We start from the raw sequence: 26,999 nt of genomic DNA on the forward strand, positions 1-26,999 counted from the left end.
GCAAAATCCAAAATAGGCCACCATGACCAGTCGCAGAAACAAGCTATGAGGAGACAGTTAGGAGACAGCACAGAAGTAGCCTAGCGAATAAGCAAATAGGTAATAGATAGTTATATAAATGCCAGAGTATGCTACATGGAGAGAGAGAACGTGAGATAGACAGCAACATCGAGTGAAAGCAAAAACAGAAGACACACACACACAGCCAGACCCCAAGAGAGACCCAGAGAGTCACACAGAGAAAGACAGAAAGGGCAGAGAGAGGGGGGTGATGGGGTGGGAGTGGGGTGAGAGAGAAAGTATTTAGCCAAATGCGGAGACTTGGCAGGTGGACAGGAGCAGCAGCCAGGCAGTAACTGCACTGACTGTGTCTAGTCTATTGTTGGGGGGGGGGGGGTAGGGAGTTGTTTGTTTGTTTTGTTGTTTGGCCTCTTTGTCTTTTTTGTTCCAAGCAGTTAGTTTGCTCCTTTCCCAGACACTGGGCTGATGGAAAGCCTTCATGGATTTTTCTTAAAGGCACAGGAGTAGCTAGTTTACCAGTATCATCAACTTTCCATTCCTAGACAGTCCCTACCTAAATGACTGTTTTATTTTATAAAAGGATTCTATAAAGAATAGAGAGCCAATATTTGTAATTTTTTTTGCACCTGATTAACAAGAGTAAACTGGACAATTCCACTTTCTCCACTAAACCTCCTCCTCCAGTGTTGCCAAAACTACAGGGAAAGAAAAGAAAGGCAAAAGAAAATCTCTACAAAGAAAATCAAATGACCATATATATACAAAGATCTGCAAACACAGGTTGTTTCCTTTAAAAAAAAATAGGCACCAAAATTAGAAATGCAAACTTGAGCTTTTAATCAGCAGACAGACAGATGGACATCGAAGAAAGAATGGCAGTTGGTCCCTCTCTCACATCCACAGCCTGGCAACTGCACCTTTCCATTAAGGCCCTCTGTCTCCTCTGAGGCCCATCACAGAGGGGAAACAGTGGCTTCTGGGAACTTGTCTTGGGCTGCTGTCCTGCACTTGGCCTTCCTGGAGAACCAATGGTTAATACACTTGGGCAGTCCAGGGAATCCTGTAGATGGGCCAGAATCACTAGACTGAAGGCCGAGAGGTATTAGTAAAGGGCATCCCACCAGCCTTAGACTTTCTGTTCCCACAGGGAATCCCAACTTGCTTTGTAGCAGTAATTTAAATAGGTTTCCATACAATGAAGATTCTGAAAGAAATGAAAATTTAAAGCATTCCCCAATTTGTGTAGTCTTGATTTTTCACTTTCTCCCATCCTCCCTTGAGAAGTACAGCCTACTTCTTTTCTTAATCTATTTTTCTCCTCACTAGTCCTGTTTTAAAATCTCCCAGTGAAATCTAAGGTGCTGAATATGAAAATAAATAAATACAATTCAAGAGGCCTGGGGCTTTATGCAGGGTATGCAGGGATGCGAATAAGAAAGGAACCAGGGGCTCCTTTGTGAGCAAGCAGCAAACACAGATCAGAACCCAGCTCCTGCCCTCCCGTGAGGCTGCCCAAGTTGGGGGTGCGGCAGAGTCTCTGTGGTAGGGGGCCTTCTTCCTCTTCATTCCTCAGGAGTTTGGGATTTGAAAGGGACAAGGCTCTGCCGGAGGCACAGACTTGGGACAAGATGAAGAGTTAAGACGCAGGGGTGCCATACTCTGGCAGCTGAATCTGCACTCTCACCTTAATGTTTCTCCAGTCTTGCCCTTGTCCTTCTTCCGAAGACAAACACCCCCCCCCTTCCAATATCAGTGTAAGGGTCCCCAGTCACTGTCCTGGTGGAGTGCCAACTGGAGCTGTGGCAAACCTCCACCTCTGTGCCAGGTGACCCTCTGCAGGGCTTTCTCTGACTTGGCCTTGGTAGGAAGTTTGGTCAGTTTCTGCGGGGAACAGTTTGGGGGAGGGAGGGTCTACCTGCAATGCCAGGAGGTGCGGCCTTGGTACCCAAGGACCCCAACCTGAGCAGGGCCTGGGCCTGGGAGAACCCGGCTGGAGCGCGCTGAGCGCGTGGGCCACGTGTTCTATGTGCTCAGCAGAGATTGCGATGGGAATGGGTGGGGGAGCATCTCTGCTTCTCCTGGAAGAAAGATGATGAGGGCTTGTACCCATTTTTGTTTGTGTGGACAGTTCACGCGTGCCCCCACACAAGGTAGACAGCATCCCCCGCTAACCTTGAACTAAAGATAGAACTGATTCGGATTTGGAAGAAATTGGCTGGGGTGAGTAGAACGCACTTGCCCTCAGGATGTCTTTCTGGGCAGGTGTCATTGGCTATAGCAACCCGTCTGCCACGTGGAAGAAGCGAGGCTAAGAGGGGACCACAACCCGCAGGCGTCAAGTCTGATTTCATGCCCAACCAAGTGGAGGTTACAAAAGCCTTCCCGACCCCCTAAGCCCTGGAATCTCCGCCACACCACAGTGGGCGGATTTCGTTTCTGTTCCCTGCTAGCTGCTCAGGAGCGCCATAGGAGACCCAATTTTGCCAGGACGTTCCGTTGCTTTGTTTCAAATGTTGAAGTCTTGAGATGGTAAATTTGGACCCCAAATCTCAAACCTCGCTAATCCTAGACATAATTAAAACATAACGGGCCACAAATTAACCAGTTGGAGGTGCTCTCTTTGGTAGTCACAGACCCGTACCTGGAGTTGTGCAGCACCCCAGGGAGGGGACTTTTCCACCTCCAGGTCCCCGCGGGAAGGTGCTACACCAGGATCTGATCTCCGCGGCTACCTCTGCCAAGCACCCCTCCAACCACCGCATTCTCAGCCGGGAGCAGAGGGCGGGCAAGGGCTGCCAGAGAGGCTTGCCTGGCTCCTACAGGAATTAGATTCACCTCGCTCCCCTAGTGTCTCCCAGGGAGACAAAATCAGGCCCGAGAAATCACCCTAGGAGCCGCTGGCCCCCATTCGGTAGACAACCCGCCCCGCACGAAGGGCGCATCTCCAGCCCCGCTCCTGGAGCTGGGAAGCGGGCGGACGCTCAGGGCTCAGCGCTCGGGCGGGGAGGAAACTTTGTAAAAGAAAAAATATATATCTAAAAACTGACGGTGGAAAAAAAAAAGGGAACAAATCTAAACTAAGAACCCGCAGGTCTCAGCCGAAAGCGAGTGGGGGAGGAGGGGGCGGGAACCGCGGAGGCTCGGAGCGCGGGGGGCTGAGAAATGAGCCCCATCCCCCGCGCAGTCGTGTCTCGGGGGCTCCGCTGCCGCCCGCTCCCACCCGAAAGGTTTGGACTCGCGAGGGCAAGTAGGGAGGGGGACACGGGTGCAGGCGGAAAGGGTACTCTTTCCCTCCCCCAGCCAGCTCCAGCCGGGGTGAGGTGGTAAAGCTCGAGAAAACTTTTCTTTGGGAAGTTTTGGCAGCGGGATGAGGGACGGGCTGGGGCCAGCAGTGTCGCAGTGAGCGAGGGGGGAGCGAGCGGGAGCCACTGGGACCCGGAGAGCACGAGCAGGTCCCCAGAGGTTGAAGATCCAAGCTTCCCAAGTCAGGTCTGCCCGCGGCCCCGGGGGCTGGGGCCGGGACCGGGAGGGCGCCGAGGGGGTGGTCGGCAGACGGGCGGAGCAGCGCCAGGACCTCCGCGGGTCGCGGCGGTGTGGGAAGCACTGCTAGGCGACGGCTCCGAGCGGTAGCGGGAAAGGTTTGTCTGCCAAGTAGGTGTTGGATCCGCCAGCCTAGGGGCCCGGTCCCCCACCGTCCCCGCCCGGCCCGGGCTGCGCGCGCCAAGGATCTTCGGGGCGACGCGCACGGTGTCGCGTCGCGCGCCGGGTCCCTGCGCACCACGTGCGCCCACTGCCCCAGGCGAGGCCGCTCGGGCGAGCGCCCCCCAAGGGAAAGGGCTACGCAGCCAAATTCGCTTTCTGCTTTGTCCCAGCTTGCACTTCCGTGCCCGGGGCAGAACGGAGTGGCCCAGCCCAAATTCTCCCTATGCCCGGGGCAGCAAGCGCGGTGCGCCCGCCGGGGCGCGAGGTCGCCGCAGCCCCGTGCACATGCGGCCTGGCATCGCGCTGTTCCTCCCGCGCTCTGTGGGAAGGTGTCATCTAGTTGTGTCACCCAAGTGCAGTGCAGCGCACCTCTTCCCCTGCGCTTTGGAGTCCAGGGCATTTTGAAGGGAAATCTTAAACCACCTTTCGCCTAAGGCCGAGGTGGGTTCTGCAGTGACTACTGCGGAGGAGCTGTAAATCACCCGTCCGAGTCCTATCGATCATTTAGATTCGCTGAGCGCCACTCCAAACAGAACAGCTCGCGTATTTTAGGAGACGTTGGAGCTTGAAGAGAAAACAAGGTTATTTAAAGTGACTCCCAGAACGCGACTTTCGTTCCACGACTCCTTAAGCATCTGCGTCTCGGCTTCAGTTTAGCGCGCCCCGCCTTTGGTGTTTAAACCAGGCCAAATCCCGAGTGAAACTACCTGTTGGGGACCCAGTGCGGAGCAGCGCACTCCCGGCCGCGGGCGGCCCGAGGAGGGAGGGCGTGGAGGAGCCCGGGCCGGGCGGAGGAGGGCGCGCGGCGCACGGTGCCCCCAGGCTGCGCCGGCCGGGCTGCCGGGGTGGGCTGAGAGCCGCACCACGCCGTAAGTTCGGAAAGGCGAAGCAGGGCCCAGGTGCTCCTCCTCCACTTTAACACTAGGTCTCCGGCAGCTTCTGGGCTCCCGGCCCTACCTGCAAAACTGCAAAACCCAGCGCTTCTCCCTGAGCCTAAATTCACTTTATTATTTCAAATTCGGAAAACTCCGCGGATGCGAGGACGAGACGCAACACAGGGGCTGCCCACAGCTCCGGCGCCCGCCGAGGTGCAGGAGGGAAACCACTCTGGTCGAGCGAACGAACGACTGGAGCATTTTAAAGCCACCCAGCCGGCTGAGGGAGCGCGGCCAGCGAGGCCAGTTCGAGCGGTCTTTGGGAGGAAGGCTGGACGCTGGGGGCACGGGACTCGGTCTGCCCCCCGAAGCTGCGGAGAAGACAGTTTGGGCTGCGCCCTGGAGGAGCTGGGAGGTTCGCGGAGGTGCGCACAGCCCGGGGCGCGACCTACAACTTCTCACCGGCGCCCGGTCCCGCAGAGGCAGCGCGACAGTAAACTTGGGGACCCAGAGACGCAGGCGGGACAGTACTGGGCATTTCCCCAGATGCTGAAGGCGCTCCTAGGTTTGTCTCCGATGCGGATTTCTACATTTTGGTAGCAAACTCCACTTCGTTTTGGGAGCAACGAAAGTTAAGACAGGCCCTACCGGGGCCCCGCGTGAGGTCTGCAGCGCCCGAAAGATTCTGTGTGGCTGCGCCACGGCGGCTCTTAATTTCCTCGGAGCACGCGCTCCTGTTCTCCCTGGCCACAAAAGGGCTCAGATGAAAACGAAACGAGGACAAGTCTTAGGAAACTGCAGGGACGGCGGGTTGTCAGCCTCGTCTTCCGCAAAATGTTTCCTTTAGGCAGCCGAGACTGCGAGGCTCCTCGGGAAAACGAGAATTTACTAGTGAGAGTTTATGACACGGGACGGAGCTTGAGACCTCGAGCTAAAAGGTGGCTCAGGACGAGTCCCACGCCGCTGTCCCCTTTCCAAAATCATCCCCACCCTCAAATCGCACCCCCACCCCCAGTCCTTAGTGGCACTTCGTTTCCCTGTGTGCCTCCTTCCTGCGCCCAGTCCTCCAGGCTTTGGGCGGCCTGGGACCTCTCCGCGAGGCGGGGACTCTCCCAAACTCGCCCTCCGCTGGCGCACACGCGCGGGTGGGCTCTCCCCAGGCGGGTTGCTGAGCGGCCCCGCGACCCTCCCGGGCCTGGGAAACCCGGCGTATCTTACTATCGCTGAGCCACAGCGCTACTGCTTTATTTCAGTTCAATCCCAGGGGCACGGACCCAAGGATAACAAACAATGCTGCTTATTAGAGATACAAACGCGCGCAGAAAAGAACCGCGCAGTAAAGCAAGCACAGAGGCATTTTAACAAGTGGTCAGACATTCAAGGCTGCCTTTGAAAGTGACTTGTAAAATACAACGGAGGACTTTCCTCTAAAAACACAAAAATTTCAGAGTACAGGGTTTTGTTTTTTTTTTAAATCAAAGTATGACAGTCGAAGCTGTTCTTATTTATTTGGTTTTGCCTCTGAAGATCTGGCGGAGTTGTTACTACCTGCCCACGCATGGGTGCAATCTGCCTCCCCAGGCCAACCCTCAGATCTCAGGGCCTCAGGGAGGGAGAGGAGAGACGGAACTAAACAGAAAGAGACAGAGACAGAGAGACAGAGACACGTAGGTGGCCCTATACTATGATACCGTTATTCCAGATCCCTCAAGAATTGGAAATGCACCTCCTTTTTGGGGAGTGACCACATGAAGCTTGGTGAGAGATGCAGTTTTAACAGGCGCTGCCAGATAGTTCAGAGACATGAAAAACTACACACCCTCTTGTTAAATGTAAACGCAGAAACCTGAGGGTTGACCCGAAGAGCCATGCTCTGCTCCTTGGCCTCGGGAAAGGGTTCCCATCTGCTCGGAACGCTTTCCCCTTTATAATGTCAGAAAATCTTCCTGCCTGCAAATATTGGCAGGAAGCTGGTATGACAGGCGGTGCTGCTTTAAATAGGAAGGAGACCGTGGGGCAAAAAGAAAGTTGCTACCTTCCTACGGGGAGACTACCTGCTTCCCCTTCTCTAAAGGCCGAATTCTGGCAAAGGAGAGGACAAGGAAAATCTCCTCTTCCCAGAAATGTGGGAAATAAATCAGTTGTATTCCAGGAACAAATCTCTGATTGATTTTCAAGAACTGGGGCGCACAAAAACCAGGTCTTCCAAAACCAGCTGCCACGGGGAGGAAGAAGGGTTAGAGCCTGAACATTTGCACCTCCACTTTGCTGTTGTTCGCATGAAAATAGCTGATGAAAGAAGCCTTGGAGGTATTTTAGCCTAGTTCTTGTGAGTAGTAGGTTACTTTTGGTTTTGTCCAAAGCCCATTTATCCAGAAGCTCATTTATCTGCTCAGGGAGGGTCTAGTCTCAGCTTTGTGCCCACAGGGAGCTTGGCCAAGGATGCTTAGGACCTTGGATTATGCCCTTTCATCCCCTACATTCTCACCCAGGCCTTTGGGAAATCACGGTGCCAACTGCACCCAAAGAACAACCTAAACCACCTTTCCCCATCTCCTACCCTAAGCTGATGATGTCCTGCAGTCTTCACACATCATTTGTTTCCTAACCTTCTGTACTTGGTTTAAGCTGTCTCCAGCCTTTCTTGCCATCTTCAATGGCAACTTCTCCAAGAAGTGTTTCTGCTGGGGGAGTAGGAGCCTAATAGACTTTCTCTTGCTACAGCTGTAACAGTTGTGGAAGGGGCCTCAGGCAGTGGTGGTGATGATGCTATTGCTTTATCTTCCTATCACTTTCTAAACCAGATAACCAGTGTCTTGTCATTTTACAGATGAAGAATTTGAGGTGCAGAGAAAGAATCTGACTTTCTGAAGGGCATACAGGAAGCTCGTACAGGGTCTACAGCAGCCCCTGGGTCTCTTAGTCTAAAGTCTGATTGCTCCGCTTTGTATGCTAGCACAATAAACTACTATTTAGTGAGCATCAGCTGTGCACTGGGCCATGTGCTGGGCCAGATATGTTTAGAAGTCCTCCTCACCACCACTCTGATGAGTCTCATCAGCCCCTACAAAACCTTAAAAGTCAGTATAAAAGGAACATATACCTAAGTCAAAATACTTTAAGTAACACAAAAGAACATAAAATGAAAGTAAAAGTCTTCCCCACACTCCCTTTTCCAGAGTAACATTTAGGATTTTTATTTATGGAAGTGGGGGTCTACATATCTGATAGATGTTGCTATCTCGAGTGGGCAGAGTAAGACTCACAATCAGAGTAAGAAGCTATGGCTACCTGTCTGCAGACTCAGTCCTTCCTGTGACTCCATGTTAGCTAAGAGAAATGAGGGGAAAACAGAAGTGAGTGAGGAAAAGGTCAAAGAGAGGGTCAGGTCAGAGTGGACATCACCTTCTTTTCCTCTCCTCTTGCCTCATCCAAGATCCTGCTAATGCTGTGTGTTCTCAGGCAAACTGAGAGCACAGTCTTCCTTAGTGTATGTAACCTAATCACCATGGTAGCTGCGCGTTCCTTTCAGGCCTTGGTGCAGCTGGGCACGTGGCCCACTGTTCCCCCAGCACTGCCTTCACTCTGTATCAGGTCCGGGACTGGAGCTCACCTGTTAAGATTTGAATTTCCCTGTTTATCCCCAAGGATTGCAGCAAGACAGAGAGCAGACCAAGTACATTTGAAGCCTCTCCTATGCAAACACAGCAGCAGCTTTTCAAATGCCCCCATGGGACTTTGTGGCCCTTCAGCTTGAAGCAGTGGAGATTCAGGGTTCCTGGTAAAATGATGTGTTTTTGGTTTGCATTCTATGTGGGATTATGTTTACAGGGGGCAGGGTTATGGGGATATCAAAGCAGAAGAGGGTGCTTGTTTACATATCTGCAAAAGATGGGAGCACTGAGTCTTTGGAATCAGGAGACTTTGGCAAGTGTAGAGTAGGTTTCTTTGTTGGAAGCAGGTTGGTAGGGAGACAAGGAGCCAGTTATTCTGTATGGCATGCACAGGAAGTGGAATGGAGTAGCACGGGTGTGGTGAAAGATGCATAAGGCTGTCTCTTTGGTAGGTACCCAACTACCAGAGGTTTTGACTCAATTCAAGGGCAGACAGAAGGAGCCGAGAAGATGGCTTTAGGATACATAAGCTTCGCAAACCCACTGATTTGTTACTCTCTGAGAGTGGAAAGGGGAGAGATTTTAGAACAGCAGTTCTCCCAGGAAGCTCATCTTGCCTTTGATGGTTCTTCATTGTGAAAGAATTGCTAGCAACCTCCTTAACTTCGGGGCTTCCACATGAGGACTAATGATAGGCCTGGTCTCCTAGGCATTGCAGAGAAAGAGCTGGTCTGGGCTGGTGTCTCTCCCAGCTGCAACCTTGTAACATGTGCACCTCTGAGACTGAGGACAGAGACTATGAGTGCTGTGGAAAAGGACAGAGAAAATGGCTTTAATATGTCGAGGAGGGCTGGGGAGTGAACTGTTTGTAATGAGAAACTGTGAAAGAAGGGAAAGTCAGATTTACTTGAAGACCCTGCCAGACTTCAGAGCCTGCCTTCAATGTCTGTCAGGACAAAGGACACTGCGCCCCCTGGTGTCAGACTGGCAGCCAGTGCCCACTAGCTGCATGGAGACCTGTGGGCAGCGGGCAGCGAGACCAGGGGACCAGCTGGAGACGTCTATGGATCAGATGCCTTTTCTTCTGTTTGCTAAGGGAGTTGAAACTGAAATAGCCCTTGCTTTCTCAACTCTGGAATCTAAATAGAGATTCCCATATAGAGAGAGCACACACACAGACACAGACACACAGACACACACACAGACACACACACACACACACACACACACAGACAGTTTTTGCATGCAATTCAGGCTGGCAGAACAATATCTATTTAAAAGTAGCCCAGTGGGGTGAGAAGTACACAAGCCTAAAAGAAAAGACCTGCATTTTGAGTGGAATGCTGGTTTAGGGCAAGTCATTCAACATTTTAGAATCTCTCTCCTTGTCTTAAAGCCAAAGAGATTAGAGTAAGATGCTTTGATGGTATTTTCTAAACTTTAATATTGGTACTTATTCAATAATCATGCACACTCTTTTTTTCAGAACCTTGCAAATGTGACTTTAAAAAATTCATATGCAGGTGCAAATGTTATATATTTCAGCATGGTGAGTTTCCTGATTCTGAGCAAAGATTTTAAAACTGAAAAGTGTGCCTCTTTTCAGCACAGAAGCTCCCCTCTGCCTCCCCACCTTTGGTGGAGGGAGCTTTCTGCAGGAAAGCTGCAGAGTGAGTAGGACTTCAGTGTCTGCTGTTTCTTTTAAAAATAAAGCACTGAAGTGTTGTGCTGGAAATTCTGCTACGAAGTGTCATGTATGGTAGGTGTGAATATATGCTTCAATAGTTCCAGGCACAAGACCAAAATCTTCCCCCAAATTAGCAGAGTTTTAGCTATGATTTGGCTAACATTTTTCTACGAATAGATACGAAGCCCATTTGGGAGTGTAGTCTCTCCAAGGGGTTACCTCACTGGGTTTCCATTGAAATTTAGGGCCATCCCTTACACAGCCTGGTGACTAAAGTGAAGCATTGTGCTGGTGCCAAGAGTTTTCCTCTCCTGAAACCTTCGTATCTCATCTCTGCGGTGAGCAGTCAGTTATACCTCAAGGTGTTTTTTCATTGAGCGTCTGTATTGCACTTGAAGTGCTATCTATATGTAATAGGCACAGTTTTTTAAAATAAGGAAATAGATTAGTATGTAATAAAGCATCACATGAGCAGCAACCTTTCCTCACAGGTGTGGATAGAGTACACAACTATCATTCCATAGTAGTGTGACCATCCCAACATGCTGCCATGAGAGGTGAGCCAGAAGGGGGAAGAGCAGAAAAAATGAGATAGTCCATGGCAGCTAATGCCTGCCTCAGCAAGGGGAGAGACTGTGTCTTGGCAGCTCTTGAGGGGAGGGACGAGTGCAATGACTTGGAGCTGCAGTGACTTAAATCTGTGTTACGGACTGAACTGGGTCCCTCCAGAGTTCATACGTTGGAGTTCTAGCAACTGGTGCCTCAGAATATGACTTTATTTCAAGACAGGTTCTTTAAAGGGATAACTAGGTTATAAGGAGATAGGCCCTAGTCCAGTGCAGATGTGGGAGTCTTTATAAGAAAAGTTTAGGACACAAACAGGTCCAGAGCGAAGACCACATGAAGATACAGGGAAAGGTCAGCCAACAGCAAAGGCCTTAGAAGAAACAAAGCTTTCTGATACTTTGATCTCCGGTTGGAGCCTGAAGAATTGTGAGAAAATGAATTTCTTTTGTTTAAGCCAACCAGTCTGTGGCATTTTGTTATGAAAGATCTAATCAATGACTACAAGTTACTATACAGAACCAACCAATTATGCAGGACCACTTGGAAATACAGACCTTAGATCCCCAGCTTTTCTAGTCTAAGGATTTTTTTTTCTTTTTAAACATTGGAAACAGGGCTAGCTAACTTCCTAAGTATATCACCTGTGCAGTAAAACAGGATCTCATACTTAGAAGTGGCTCATGTTTTCTCTGTCTCTGTCTCTGTCTCTGTCTCTGTCTCTCTGTCTCTGTCTCTGTCTCTCTCTCTCTCTGTGTGTGTGTGTGTGTGTGTGTGTGTGTGTGTGTGTACTGGAGGGTGAATCCAGCAGTCCCTAAGCAACTAACATTCTCAGACCTTTTTTTTTTTATCATATTTTTGAGACGGGGCTTGCAGAGATGATCAGTCTGGCTTGAAACTTGTGATGCTTTTGCCTCAAATTTCCACATAGCCGGGAGTTATGGACGTGTTCTGCCACACCTAGCTCTCTGTTTGTTTTCATACTCTACTATCATTCTGACATTCTTACATTTTCAAAAGGAGACCTGCTTTTTCATGTTGCACTCATCTCTAGTAACTAAAATCAGTCCTGGCTGACAAATAAATATTGTATGTTATAGTTTATATCTAGATATCTCCCCAGAGTTTCATGCACTGAGAGGCAGGGCTTTTGAAAGGTGATTGGATATGGGGTGCTAACGCTGCTGGCTGTCAGGAGGTTATTCTGGTCAGAAGAGGTGGTCACCAAGAGCATATCCTGGAAGGGTGTCTATCCCTCCCTCTGCCCTTTCTTCTCTCTCTGCTTTCTTTCTTTTTTTTTTCTTTTTCCTTTTTATTGGTACCGGGGATCGAACTCACGACTGCCTGCTTGCAAGGCAGGCGCTTATGCCGCTGAGCTAAATCCCCAGCCCCTCTCTCTCTGCTTTCTGTCCACTCATTATGGTAAGTCTCATCCAGTCCCTTCCACATGCCAACAACCAAAAAGCAAGGAGCCAACTAAACCGCTTTCCCTTTAATTTGTTGGTGTTGGTTATTGAGCTCCAGCAATTAGAAAGTGACTAAGGCGACATGCATGTTGAGTTTATGGGCGTCCAAACAAAATGTGCCTAGAGGTAGAAGTAGCAAGGAACACTGCATGGAATTCTCTATTGGTAACTGGTTCAAGACTTCTTATTCCTTGCAAATCACTGGGAAAGAAATCGTGATATCTAGAAGGTTTCCAGGGGTGAAAAAGCCACAGATATTCCCTAGATACCTGAGAAAAGCCCAAATGATTCCCTAGTCACCCACTAAGATTCCACATGGCCTCATGTGATGCTGACCAAGACTTTTACTTTAAATTGAGCACTGAGGATGTCACAGTATGAATATAGTGAGGAAAGGCCCAACGCAGGAACTAAATGGTTGGGGCCAGGTATAGACTTGCCCTGAATGTGGTAGCTTCTGGAATCTCACTCAGGCTCATCCATCCAGGCCAGGAACTGAGCTTTTGGACACCAGAGCTGAGGGTGCTAACTAGGAAAATGAGCAAGATGTTCCGGGGCGGTGCTTCCTCATGGAACAACAAGAACAGCAAAACACAGCAGCAGACAGATTGGCCTCCAGTTTCCCTTTAGAGTTTGTAAGTGGGACTTTTCTCCTGTGTTGAACTAGCCCTAGGGTTCTTAGGAGGTTCTCATTTGAGGCTGGAGAGTGAAAGCTGGATTGTCAGCTTGAGAATCTCGGTAGTCTTGAGCGTTTAATTTTAAATAAGTGATATCCTACCATTACGTGGCGCATGGCCTACTAGTTGATGCTAATTTGGAAGGGAAAGCTCTGCTCTTGGTGAAAGGAACAGCAGTCGTCAGTGAGTAGAGTCTTGGGGATATCATGAGGAGGTCCTGTTTTTAAGGATATACATTGATTTATAGAAGCTCACTGAAAAATATAGTGGAATGTTTGGTCAGGAAGTCTGCTTTTATAGTTCTATTTCTGCCCAGTACTAACTGAAGAGTGTAAATTTTAAAAGAAGCCATTTCTTATGCATATTATGCAAACTCCCTTAGGAGAGTGAGTGAAAGACTGTTCAAGACACTGCATTTCTTGGAAGAAAACTGCTACATAAATTAATATAGAGCCCTCTGTTTTATTGCAGGCCTGCAGGACACATGGAAGGACTTTCCCAAGTCATGCTCCAGAGAAAAGAAAATTCTCCACAGTTCCATAATCAGAGAAGCTAATCTTTCCCCTTCTTTTCTACAAGTTTTCCAAATCTTATAACTCTTATTTCCAGATTAGAAAATAAGATTCCCTGTTCATTATCCCTCGTCCTTTGCATGTGGAAAGCCCCCAAGGGAGCACTGTAGTGCACTGTGAGCCCTTTGTGGCAAAGCCCAGGCATAGACAACTCCAGAGAAAATTCACTGCTCTGCAGTCTGCAAGCAAATCAGGTCAGCTCTCACTTCCCCGTGATGGACATGGTTCTCCTCCCTACAAGAAACAGTAGGGCCGGGGCTGGTGTCACAACAGTTAAGAAGTTTGAAATGCAATGTGTGGCCTTCTGAGTTCAGTTCTGATAGTTCCCTTAATCATATAGAAAATAGAAAAATTATCTAAAAAATTTAGCTCAAAAGCCACTGATTCAAGAAAAACAGAAATTTATGTCCACATAAAAGCTTGTTTTCATAACAGCCAAAAAAGGGAAAAGAATTTCAATGCTTGTCAGCTGATGAATGTGGCATATTAATATACTAGAATATTATTCAGCAAGCAAAAGAAATGAAATCTTGGGGCTGGGGATTTAGCTCAGAGGCATAAGTGCCTGCCTTGCAAGTGTGTAGTTATGAGTTCGATCCCCAGTACTGATAAAAAAAGAAAAAGACAAAAGAAAAGAAAAAGAAATGAAATCTTGATGCATGTGACAATATGGATGAACCTTAAAAAGCATCACACTAAGCCAAAAAAACTTGGGGAAAGGACGGGGAGTGTTGGAGGGTGACAGAAAAGCAGAGCAGTTTCTTTTTGGACTGATGAAAGTGTTCTAAAATTGAGATGTTGCCTGTGTAACTTGGTGAGTACATTAAAAACAAGTGAATTTTGTACCTTAAATGGATGAATTGCATTTTTTGTGAATTATATCTCAACAGACCTGTTAGTATTCTTTAAATTTCTCTTTTCTTGAGCCTATTATCTTGGGATGAATGTGACCAGGCTTGGAAAACAAATTTTTATAAGATAACTAAAATGAGAATGTGGGGGCTGGGGATTTAGCTCAGTGGCATAAGCGTCTGCCTTGCAAGCAGGCAGTTGTGAGTTTGATCCCCGGTACCAATAAAAATGAAAAAGACAAAAAAAAAAAATGAGAATGCGAAAAAATAATGATTTTCCTTAGGTAGAAAGACTGATCTGCAGGGTCATGCATACACACAATATAGATACTGTGTTTTGAATTATGCTGATTTTCCCCCTCAGTCTGTAAGCATTAATATATGTATAATCAATGATACTGAGGTTGGTTTTTTTTTCCAAATTTTTCTTTTTATTTTAGGTGAGTGATCCAACTTTCTGTTAAGGAAACACCAACCATATTTTCAGTTCAGATGTGTGGATACTACTGACCGTAAATCCTAGGCTCTATGATGCAGGCCTTATTAACTGGCATATTTTATCCAGTTCCTACCAGCACACCTAATTCATCCATTGCTTAACTTTCAGAAATTTTGTGAACCAGTTGTTAAGCCCAATCATTAAATTTAAAGCATATAAACATAATTAAGTGAATCATATTAAAACTGAAGGAAACATTCAAATCTTATTACTTAGTAGTTATTTGGTTACATTTTACTACTGTCTGGTGTCTTAAGGTTATTTGTACCTATTGGATCTGTACAGTGGAAATACCGTATAGTGATGTGCCACCGTGTATCTCTTCACAAACCCATGTTTAATGACTTGTTTTTGGCAGCTTGAAATTGGCCATGGTTGTGGTACTTACATCATATTAACTGGCTAATGTTATTTAGGTTTCGCTTTTCCTGACAAAGAGATTGTTAAATATTTACCAGCTGCAGTGGATTGAATAGTGGCCCCTCAAAACATAGCCCAGTCTCTGGAAACTTGTTTTATTTATTTATTTATTTATTTTTGTTTTTGTTTGTTTGTTTTTGAATCTTTGAATCTTTGAAATTTGTGAATGTAACCATATTTGGAATAAAAGGTGCTGGCAGCCATAATCAAATTAAGGATCTCGAGATGAAATCATCCTGATTTCTCCCAGGAAGCCCTAAATACAGTCATGTGTGCCCTTACAGAAAAGAGGCAGAGGCTGATGTGACACAGCACACAGAGGAAACGAGGAAGTGATGTGACCACAGAGGCAGAGGTTCCAGCGATGTGGCCACAAACCAAGGAATTCTTGCAGCCACCAAAAGCTGGAAGAGACAGAAACAGTCTTCTCCAGAGCTGCTGGAGGTAGCATGGCCCTGCTGATACCTTGAATCAGTGTCTAGAAATGTAAAAGAATAGATTGCTGTTGTTTAAACTACCTGGTTTTTGGTGATTTCTTATGGTAACCACAGAAAGTCATAGCCCTGCTGTGCGTGCAGGGATGGGTATGAGACCCAAGCCTACACAATGGGAAGTCAGCTTCTATTGTAGAACAGACTCTCAGATATTAGGCTTCATTCCTTGCCACTTTATATACACAATTAAAGCAGCACAGAAAGAGCTGAAGTATGAGGCTAAGAGGAGACATTCCTGTCAATGTTGTTTGAGAAACTGAATCTTTCCCACCACTGGAGTTTCTTACTTATATATAGCAATTAATTTCATTTTAAACCACATTGCTAACTGGATTATGCACATTAATTTTTGAAATTGCTCATTTACAAAATTATAAGTACATAACTTACTATAATTTATCAGCTACTATTTAAACTAGGCATAACTGTTAAAGACATCGGTAAAGGGGCTAGGGGTTTAGCTCAGCGGCATAAGCGCCTGCCTTGAAAGCAGGCAGTCGTGAGTTCGATCCCCGGTACCGATAAAAAGGAAAAAGACCAAAAAAAAAAAAAAAAAAAAAAAAAAAAAAAAAAAAAAAAAAGACAATCGGTAAAATATATGCCAGTTACTGAAAATCTGATCCCTACCTCAATTCAGTATGCTTACTTGTTCCACAAACAATGAACCTCACTCCTCCTAAAGTATTTTTTCAGGTAGATATCTGTCCATTTCAGAGTTTACAACTTATATTCTAGTGAGGAGTTTAGCATGCTTTACATTATCGAGGTCACTAGTGGCCTTCACTTTCGTTATATAGTTCATAATTTTCTGGAACATTTTATTTTGTTTTTTTGGAATCAGGAATCGAACTCAGGATTTCACACTTGCTAGACAGGTGTCATGCCACAGAACTGTACCCTGACACTGAACCATTTTAAATTCATGTAATGTCATTATTTTTCCTAAAAAGAATGTGTTTGATGCACAATTTAAATACTTAAAATTCTTTAAGAGATAACATTTAAGTATATTCACAAATCACACAAAAAATCTTTGGCAAATTAGGTTGGAAAAATATTTTGTAGTGTTGTGCAATGATACTGTAATTTTTATAATGTTGTACCTTTGGGGAATTATTTGTAGATGAACATTTCTGTGAAAAGAGCATGTCACAGAAATTCTGAAAAGAGCATGTCACATTATTTTGAACTGTTTTAAAAATGAAAATAAAATTCTTTTACCTTTGGTTTTGCTATTGTGAGTTGTTTTTCCAGGTTTGAGAGGTTTCAAGTTAATTTTGCTGTCTGTAATCTTTCTGTCTTCCAGTTTGAAATACCTTTACTTTTTGATGAACACATTTTGGATGAATTCCCAGTCAACTTTCTAATATGATTAAATGCAGATAAGTTTAACTCAGATGATATTTATGGTCAGTTTTTTGATACTTGGCAAACTGGAAGCCCAACTGTCAGAATTAAAACACACACATACATATACACAAAACTCTAGAAGTTATGTTTGTTGTTAAGAGTTGCTTATAAATACTGACACCATTACCATAGTAATCTAACACTCACTGGTCTTGAATTAAAACGAGAATGAACTTTGAAATACACAGTCAAATATTGTGTTACTATTTAGTACTTTCATTTTTGCTAATACTATTGTTAATAGAGAATTATTTTGGATATTCTCAGTGATGAACAAGTAAACTACACACACACACACACACACACACACACACACACATACACACACACATACATTATACATAAATGATTTCATTAAGGATCTAGAGCCTACTTTGACCAAATAGTAGCATTAAGTCAGCTGTATTCTCTTTGTAGTCTAGAGCAGTTCTCTTTGCTGTACAGTAGCAACCATCAAATAGCATTGCTCATCAAAAAAGACAATCTTCTCTTTTAGGAGATTAGGATCATTCAATATGGAAGTTAAAAGAAAACACAAGAAAATTAAAACTTAGTTTGAAAATTCCATGCTTTTATAGCCCATTAGAGCCTAAAGTAAAAATTAGGAGCACATTGGATTTTCTAAAGACAGATTCAGAATAAATGTTTACAGGAAAGACAAAGGTGCTACCTTATTTCCATCGACAAAACCAACTTCTAAATGGTACTCATTCTTGATAATGCTTCAGGAAACTCTCTAAAGTTTGTTTTTTTGCTAAAGCTAAACAAACAAACAAACAAACAAAAAACCCCCAAAAAACCTCACTTCCAAAGTAGAAATAGAAAAAACAGGAAAAAATCCATGATTTGTTTCTTCATGGCAACTTTATGCCAGAGATAGAGGGTTTCTTTACACTAAATTGTTTTGTTCCTGGGGAAACCACTGATAGAAATCGAGGTGAATGGTATGATTAAGCAGCTCCAACCCTAAAATGCTGTTTCCTTTGTTTTAAGTCAAGTCCTTCAGCATTTGCCCAGGAACTGGAGGAGAGGAACAGCTTAGGAGTTAGCTCCAAAGACGTTTCAAAGCTGCCTAGACAAAGGCTTGGAATGACAACAATAGTGAACCATCCTGCCTTGGACCCAAATCGAGATTGATGACCTAATATATCTTTCCCAACACCAACTGCTATAGTTTTATGAGCATCAAGACCTGGGTGTCTGCCATCATCAACAAACAGCTTCTCCACAGCACTTCCATCCACAGAAACTCAAGTATCCGTAAAGAGCTGGGAACTAGCCGTCACCACAGGCCACCACACGTGAGACTTGAGATGGAAACTCTGTTTCAGCAGGATGATTCTTAAAGAAAAAGAAGGGTACCTGTTACTTTCCTAGGATATCTTGCTTTCAGAATTCTGAGCCAGAGGGGCAAAGTTTTCCTGAAACTCACACTGAAGCCAGTGACATTCAGATGAAGCCTTTGTGCTTCACAAGGCCTTTTTGAAACCTTGTGCCAAGTTTTGCATTTGTGATTTTCCCCTTAATTGTACAAGCTAGAGACCACTTCCAAGGGAAATTGATAGAAATATCGTACCAAATTTTATTTTGATAAAAGGGTAATATTTAAACAGAAACTCCTCTTCATCTTTATAGACACATTGCCCCTCCTGTCAACTCACCTTTTGGACTAAGGCTAGTTTGAGTCTTTGATTGTCAGTGGTCCTTTTTTAACTGTAGCAGTGGTTTAAAAACTGGCCACGGTTTAAACTTATTACTTCACTGTAGACTAATTACTACAGTTTCCTATCGATTTAAAGACTGGGAGAATTTCCATGCACGGTCCTCAATTTTGCCACGCGGTATTACCATTCCAATGTCGGCTAAGCTCTGTTGTATAGTGAAGTTCGTGGATTTAGACTAGGCTTCTGCACTTTCCTGTGGGACTCTCAGAGGACCAAGTTGTAGAAATATTGTTGTTCTTATTGTAAAGGTAATAGCACATACATATACATACATCTGCATGCATAAATAACTGGGACTATTATAGCCAGCATAGAAAGTGAAAATCTTCCATAATCTCACATAGCTGAGAAAAACCATTCACTTTTTTCCAAGCCATATATTAGCATTTACTATTTCACGAAAAGGGATTATACTCTAACAACCCAGAAGCATGTTTTCTAGCTTGCAGTACGTCTTAGACATCTTTCCATGTCAGTCTGTAAAAAGTGGCTCCATGGTCCTGTGTTGTATGCTGAACCATACTTTCCTTAACCAATTGCCTGTTAATGTACATTTGGATTCTTTCCAATTTTCCCTCTAACAAATTTTTTCCAAACATCGCTGTGTACTTAAACATCTTTCAGCAGTTTGGGGAGTATTTTTCTATGATGAATTCCCAGAAGGTGAATTATTATTGGGTCAAGAGTTTGAACATTTCATTTTAATAGCTATTGTCAAATTGTCCTCCAATAATTTTACACCCATTTACACCCTAAGCCACAGTGTAAGAAAGGCCTTGTTCCCCCAACTCTTTACGGATACTAAAATCATGCAGTTTTATCTGACGTGAATTAAGAAGTTCAGCCTGTGAGGTTTTTTCCTTTTGTTAAAAGCTAACAAAGCAACCAAAAGTTCCCCCTTTCCCTTGGTGAACTCTGCACTTCGGGTAAGCCAACTACCTAGACATATATCAGTTAGTTGGAAAGGAAAACAACCCAATGCGGCGTCTAGATGACTTTATTAAAGATAACTTGTCAGTGAGTATGTAAGAAACTGTGTTAGGATATTTAATAACCTAATTATGAAAAAAATATAAATGATCCAATTTTAAGCAGTTTTATAAGTGTAATTAATGCATATTAATAATACAGAACAACAGTTTCATCGTGACATCTCCATCTATTCATTTACTGGGATGTGACCATATCTCCCCTGTCCTTTCTTGCTTCCTCTTACCTCTCCCAACACTGTTGTTTTAAAATAAACAACACAGCTGGGCATGGTGGCTCATGCCTGTAATCCCAGCACTGGGGAGGCTGAGGTGGGAGGATCCTTGTGAGTTCAAGACCAGCCTGAGCTACAAAGTGAGCTCAAGCCCAGCCTGAATTGCATAGCGAGACCCCGTCTCAAAAAAGACTCCCCTCCCCAAATAAAATTAGGTCAGGATTATCTGGTGGTGAAACACTATTCTGCTTAAATGGTTATGTTTTGATCTGTGCTGTTTCGTTGTTATGCCCTCTTTTATCTCAATCTCCACTCCATTATTTACTTTTTTATTTTTATCCTTTTAATTAAAGGAAAAAAAATAGCAGGATATATTATAGTAACCCACTTTGACTTTCCATTACCTCGATTTAAAGCCCTGTATTACTCTCACCATCTGGTTTTTAACTGATGTTCCCCCATTCTGTTTTGCTGGATAGTATCAGGTTCGAAAATTTAGGCATCAGCTGTGAAGATAATGAGATTCATTATGACGCCCATTCTCATTGACTTTTATCTATTTTTGAAGACCTACAATGTCTCCAATGTTTTGGTTTTGTCGGTTTTATTCTTTACAGTTTTGTTCAATTGTATTGTAACTAACAATATAGGCAATTCTATTAGAGATAGCGGGAGGCATTATGGTAACCATTGTTGATCACCTTGTATTATGTTTTCACATTATCTATTATGTCCACCCTTTTGACTTGACCGATTCTGTTCTGTTATGTCACATTTGGTTTTACTCTCTTCCAAAAAAGTAATAAGAACCATGGGAGCAATGAAACCCAAAATGTGTAATAGTCATTGTACAAAAGAGAGGAAAAGAAAGTGCTCTGTACTATATAACTGCATGTATATTTAAGTGTATAAGATAGAAAATGATATCACAGAGTTTTATTGGATCATTGAACAGAACTGTTTGCAGTATCATTGATGGAATGTCCACTTTACAAGCTTTAATTTTGTGACTTGAACAATTATTTCTAAGATGACAATATGTAATCCATTAACTAGTAATTTCCTACTGTTCATTTTTTTTCTGCAAATCTGTATAACTTGTACCCTTTCTCTGCTTTTTTTCTTTTCTCCTTAAATAAAATTAAAAAAAAAAATTAAAAAAAAAAAAAAAAAAGACTCCCCTCCCCAAATAAAATAAACAACACATTTAATCTAGGAGCATCAGAATTTTTACATTTGCATTTCTCATATTTCCTTGCTCATTTATTCAATTAAGTAGCTTGAACAATAAAAAGATATTTTTCAAAGGTACATCAAAAGTGACCCTATGCCCCTACTTAAGGAAGAATAACCTTTGCCAACACCCAGTCTTATGAGGTCTGTTTTGATAATTACTATTGTTAATATCTTTAGAATCAGGGCCATTGCAAATAGACCAAGAAGACATTTAAAGGTTCATCGAATCAAATGATGGTTAAACTGCTCCATGAAGCCTTGGGGTTGCTCAGGGGGGTGGAATGATGATGGGGGAACAAGAAAGCAGAGGGTTAAAGGTTTGTGTTCTTCCAACTCGAAGGCCTCCATGGTAGCCCCACTCTTATGTGGTGTCTTGTATAGTATGTTGTCTGGAGCAAGTTAATTTCATATTTTCTTCATGTGTAAAATATAGTAACAGTGCCTATTTTAGAGTGGTCAAGGTTAAATTAAACAGTATTACTTTGCACAAGCTGAAGACTCAGTAAATATTTGCTATTTTATTATTTAGATTTTACTTTGAGAAAAGATTTTGCAGCTAAAATGTGAATTTCCAAATCAATTTATTTTTTGGTTGTCTTTGAAATAAGACAATTGATTCAGAGTTGAATTTTGTTTCCTGTTTCCAATCCAACAGTTGTTCTTCTCAAACCGCTGTTCATTCTCAAACCCCTATCCAATTTTGTGGACATTACTCTGGGCTCTGAGGATTAATGTGTCCTCCCACACACCAGGTGGCTCCACTTAGCCTCCAAAGGTGACCAGATGATGGTCACTCTATCTGCATTCCCACTGATTTATAGAAGTGCAGCTGTATGAAAGTTTTCCAGGACCCTTTGGAAAAAAATCTCTGCAGATTGATCATGAGAATTGAATGTGAAATTTGTAAGATCCTCGCAATTGTACCTAGGTGCTATCTTCCCTATAATGAAGGAGTACTTGAAGGGAATTCATAAACAAACATGTATGTTTTATAAGCCTGGCTGAATTTTCTAGTTGAATTCATCCAACAAATATACACTTTTATCATTCTATTTCTTAGGAAATCTTCTCTTTGTGTAGGGGAAGTTTTCAAATTTTACTAATGAATCACAGATATGAGGCAGGACAGAAAGAGCTTTAAGCATTTTCTATTCACTGGTCTAACATGAGATCAAGTGTAAAATAAGAGCAAAACCTCCCAAACACTGTATCTTTTCTAGCCAGGAACTCCTTCCATGCCAGTCACTGTTGATGCCCGAGAGCCAGACATGGGTTTAAGGGGGGGCTTCTCTATGTCAGAGCCCTTCAGGGTCTGTGGTAGACTTAGGAACAAGTAGACATAAAAACTGTAGAATTAAAGGCTGAAAACAGCACTTAACGAAACCCCTCCCTCCAGACGCCCTTGATCAAAGTCTATCCTTGCACTAAGACAATCGATCTACAGTTGCATACATAAAATTTTGGCAACACTCTGTCCTCATTGCTTTCAACAGAGGCTTTAGACCTCTGAATCTGGGCATCGTCCCAGAACTGAGATCCAGTTGCATTACGCATACCAGAAGACACAGCACCACAGCCGAGGCCGTGCAACCACTTTCTTTTAACCTCGCGTCTGTGAGAAATTACTTTCCAACAAAATAAGTGAAACCCGATGTCTTCTCCGGGTGGTTATTTTTGCGCCTATGAAGTCAATAAAACTCTTCAGATTTATTAGACAGCCCTGCTGTGGAAGACAAGACCACTTCCTATTCTCCAGCGGAAATATGTGCCTTTCCTTTCTTTAACCTTCTGACCACAGATTTTAATTTTATTCATTTCTTTTATTTTTCTCAGAAAATTTGTCAGAACTCTCAAAGATAAGTGGCTTGGCCAGGACTACAATCCCAGTCTTTTGCCTCCAAAAGTGATAAAACTCACTCACTTCCAGTTCCTTGAGCTTTTCTTCTTTACTGCCTATTTCAGAGGGGGGTCTGTTCTCTTCTCACCAGAAGTAGCAAGTCTCTTCCACCACTCTCAACCCTGAAGTAACAGCTACCAACCAACTATACTCCCATGAAAGTGCACTAACCTTCTGTTGGTGATAGTGATAATGACACCCGGCTTTAATCCCGTTCTGTGCAGCAGTGTTAATGGAGCCCCCACTCTGGGCCAGTGCTCCATGGTGTAGAAGTGCAAAGATACAGAAGACAGTGTGTGTTCTTTCAAGGAGCTTAGCGTCTCCTAGAGGAAATGAACATGTCAACAATTAAAACTCATTAAGTGTGACATATTCCAGAAAGAACAGCCTTGTGGACCTTGTGTCAAGCTTGGCCATCTATGGCCCAGAGAACATTGCTAACTCTGTTCTGGTGAAGTCATTCTGAATACTGCTTAAAGAGATATCTACCAGCTCTGCGTTGACTAGCTGCAGTTTTGATTAGCCTCATGTGCCAGATTATTTTCATTTATCTACCATCCTCCATTTTTTACTCCTGTGTTAGGTCTTTCAGAAAGAAGGGGACCTTGTCTTCATTACTCATTTGGTTTTGGCAAGGAAAAGGAGCTGGAATACAGCATTTGGGCAGGCCGATGACCTTCAGTTTGTTCTTTATGAATTTCAGCAAGACATCAAAGCTAGTTTCTTAAATGTGTAATGGGATAGTTAAGATCTAACTCACAGTTGTGGTGTAAGAATTAAATGAACAAAAGAACACAAAGTCCTTGGCACATAGTTACCCGCAGAGTTTCAGTACTCACTTTTGTCATGTATTGTGATGGGTGCCTTGTAGATTACTTTTTTGGAAAATAGAAATGTAAGCTCTTTGAGGACAAGATTTATGTATTGTTATATTTCCAGCTCCTACAATAATGTCTACTGTGGAGTAGCTAAGAGGCATTACATAGTACTTTATCTAAAGTTCTTTCACTTTCTGGGTAAGAGTTATATTTCCTACTATGTACTCCCCACTGTATACTATGCATTTAAAACTAATCCCAGTCCGATTTCCCTGCCACTCTTTGCTATGTCCTTGGCTTCAGTTGTGTTATACCCCTTGCCATTAGCCAAGCATCCCACATACATCTCTTAAACAGAGGTTCTGTGTTTCTAAGCAGCTTCCTCTACCTACCTGGAATGGTCTTCACCTCCTCACTAGCCTTGGAAACTCCTGATCCTTATACCTCATTCCCTGGGCAAAGCCCTAGTCTCATCTGATTCTAGATCAATTAATGGTTCGCTCTTTGCATTTGTCACAGCACTTTTAAATCATTTATTAAAGTTATGTATGAATTAATGGAATTTCAAAGTCAAGAACTACTTTATTGCATTTAGAATCGAGACACTGGAAAATAACAACTTGGGAATGAAAAGAGGGAGGTGGATCCCTGGGACCCAGAAAGGATCTGAAAATTGAAACACAGAAAGCGATGAGTCAGATGACAGTGCAGAAAAAGACGAGGGCAAACTGTACTTTTTCCCTGGCTCCCAGCTTGTACCATGAGAGTATTTAGTCTACAGAGACATGCTGAGGGTGGGTGACTCTGGAGGCCTCCCGGGGGAAACACACCAGCAGATCAGAGCAGTGAGTGCTGTGTGCTATGACAGCTGGTATGTAACTCTGGTTCAAACAGCTGCCATGACTTCTGGAGGGGATGCTTGATAAGGTGCCATTACAGAAAGGAGCCAACTAAACCTGGTATTCAGAGCAGCCATGAGTTTCTTCATCTCAGAGATCTCAGTGTTGAAATCCCACAGTGACTGGGTGAGAGACAGCTGCAGGAGATGTCCAGGGACAGGGACATGGTCTGGCTGGCAAGGAAGACTTGGAGTATTGTGGGCTAAATGATTTGGGCCCCAACCTCACAACCAGAGGCTAGGATCAGCCTGAACTTGTGTGGAGTTGAAAGTACCAGAATCTGTACCCTGCCCTATTTCTACTGTAGGCTTGCTGGACTTATGCACCACCTCACCTTAATTCTGCCGCAGGCTTGCTGGGATTATCTAGGACGGATCTGGACTCTGTCTGCCTCCTTTGTGTATTAGTAATAGCAGAAACATGCCCTTTACCTGACACTACCGCAAAACTGGAGACCTCAAAAGGCAACCACAGCCTTAAAATCACAGAGAAATCTCTCTCTCCCCGCTCTCCCTCTGTTTTCATTCTTTTTTTCCATGATTATGTGTTTCTGTTTTTTCATGGATGTGGACATTTTTAACTTAGTTTGTTTTGTTCTGTTTCTGTTTTCTCCTTTTTTCTTTCCCTCCTGTATTCCTCACCAGTTTCCTGAAGCTTAAGTGAGCTTCCTTTGTCCTTTGGCTTTCCTTCTAATCTATTTTTTCTTTAATTTTCTAGTTTTTTAAAACTCCTTTTAAATTTTCTCTCTGAAGGTAAAATCTCTCTATTGAATTAATATTTACTATATTTTCTGATTTTTTAAGATTTTGTTATATAAGTCTTGCACCTATAGTTAAAGGTGGAAAATTAACACATCACAATTTGTCATTTTCTAGACAATGCTTGATGCTATTGTTATTACTGATTGTACTTCTGTAGCCAATGTGACATGCAATTGGTTGTTGTTTGGTGTATGAAAATACTAAGATTGTCTGGGGATCATGAATACCATAGTCCAATATCAAAGAACTGAGTCCCAGGAAGCAACTTTGCTTCCCTTATAAATAGAAGAGGCAGGATTTTGGGACAAACTCAGAAACCAAAAGCCAACTTTTTTTAGAACACATTTCCTAAAGAGGGCTTGATACTAGTAACAAAGCTACCTACCATAAGCAGTTTACAAGTATCACACAGAAAATAAATTTTAAAAATATAAAATGAGAAAATACAGAAGCAAGAAGCAATCCCAGATCTCTAGCTTATCCAAGGCAAATTCAGTGGGCATTGAGATAGAAGGAATCAAAAGCCACCCAACTGAAATTTCTGAAATGGTAGCAGTGGAAGTAACCAGATGAATAAGTCTCTTGAAAAAAGCAAATCAAAAATAAGTACACAATAAAGAGAAGATGACCATAATGAAGGATATAGTTAGCGAATCTAGAGTAAATACAGATTTTAAAAAGTAGAGATTAGGAAAATGATGGAAACTATGAATATCCACATAAGAAAGAACTAGATTCCATAAAACAGAGTCAAAACGATTGGAGGAGATTAAAAATTCTATGTCAGGTATACACAGAAGAATCAATCAATGTGAAGGTAGAGTATCAGATCTAGAAGATAGATTTGTGTTTACCAATGAGCCAATGAAAGCTATCTTAATAGCAAGGGACCATGAAAAATCAATCCAACAGCTGCTAATTGACTCATAAAACAACAACATAAGCTTCATTAAAATCAGTAAAAAATCAGAAGATAGCATAAAAAATTTTGTTCACAGAAGTCATAGTAGAACACTTCCCAAGCAGGGAAAAAGAATTTGACATGAAGATAAATGAGGCACACAGAACTCCTGTTAGACATGATCAGAAAAGAACTAAACAAAAGCATATAATAATCAAGATTCCAGAAATTCAACACAAGGACAGAATACTTAAAGCTTTTTGAGTAAAGAAACAAATTACCTGGAAAAAAAACCACATTAAAATTATAGCAGACTTTCTAACACAAACCCTTCAGTCAAGGAGAAATTGCAGTGATGTATTACAAGCCCTAAAAGAAAACAACCTGCAACCTACACTGATGTACTGGTAAAATTAGCTTCCAAAATTGGTGGAGAAATAAGATACTTCCATGATAAAGGACACCTGAAGAAAATCATGACCACCAAACCATTCAATTCAAAAAGTTCTGAAGGATATTCTAGAAAAAGACAATGAAGACATGTTGTAGTCAGGCGTTGTAAGGAGAACAATTAAAATCAGGACATGGGGTTTGTATTATTTTATAATGATCACCCAGAGTTAACACAAAGTGCAGGAAATCTATCCGCAACCTAAAACTTAGGATATTCAGCCAAGGCCTGAATCCCACAGCGATGTCCTGCATAA

At 43.4% G+C, this 26,999-nt stretch overlaps 1 protein-coding gene and 1 long non-coding RNA gene across 8 annotated transcripts in view; one reads left to right on the forward strand and one right to left on the reverse strand.

Annotated features, from left to right (window-relative positions):
- The window catches only part of Nfib (nuclear factor I B), a 426,445-nt gene that overhangs the window by 241,191 nt on the left and 158,255 nt on the right, over positions 1–26,999 (reverse strand). The gene's annotated exons all lie outside the window — the stretch shown is intronic.
- Positions 403–16,668, forward strand: LOC111757495 (uncharacterized). Of its 2 annotated transcripts, none has more exons than XR_010048271.1 (2): positions 403–2,241; positions 13,078–16,668. It is a non-coding gene; the product is annotated as an uncharacterized LOC111757495 (long non-coding RNA). The 2 variants fall into 2 exon arrangements; XR_010048269.1 differs by lacking the exon at positions 403–2,241 and adding an exon at positions 8,389–12,564.

Source organism: Cavia porcellus, unplaced genomic scaffold (assembly GCF_034190915.1).
Source record: "Cavia porcellus strain 051 isolate PalLab524CR breed Dunkin Hartley unplaced genomic scaffold, mCavPor4.1 scaffold_1, whole genome shotgun sequence".
Taxonomy (NCBI): Eukaryota; Metazoa; Chordata; class Mammalia; order Rodentia; family Caviidae; genus Cavia; species Cavia porcellus.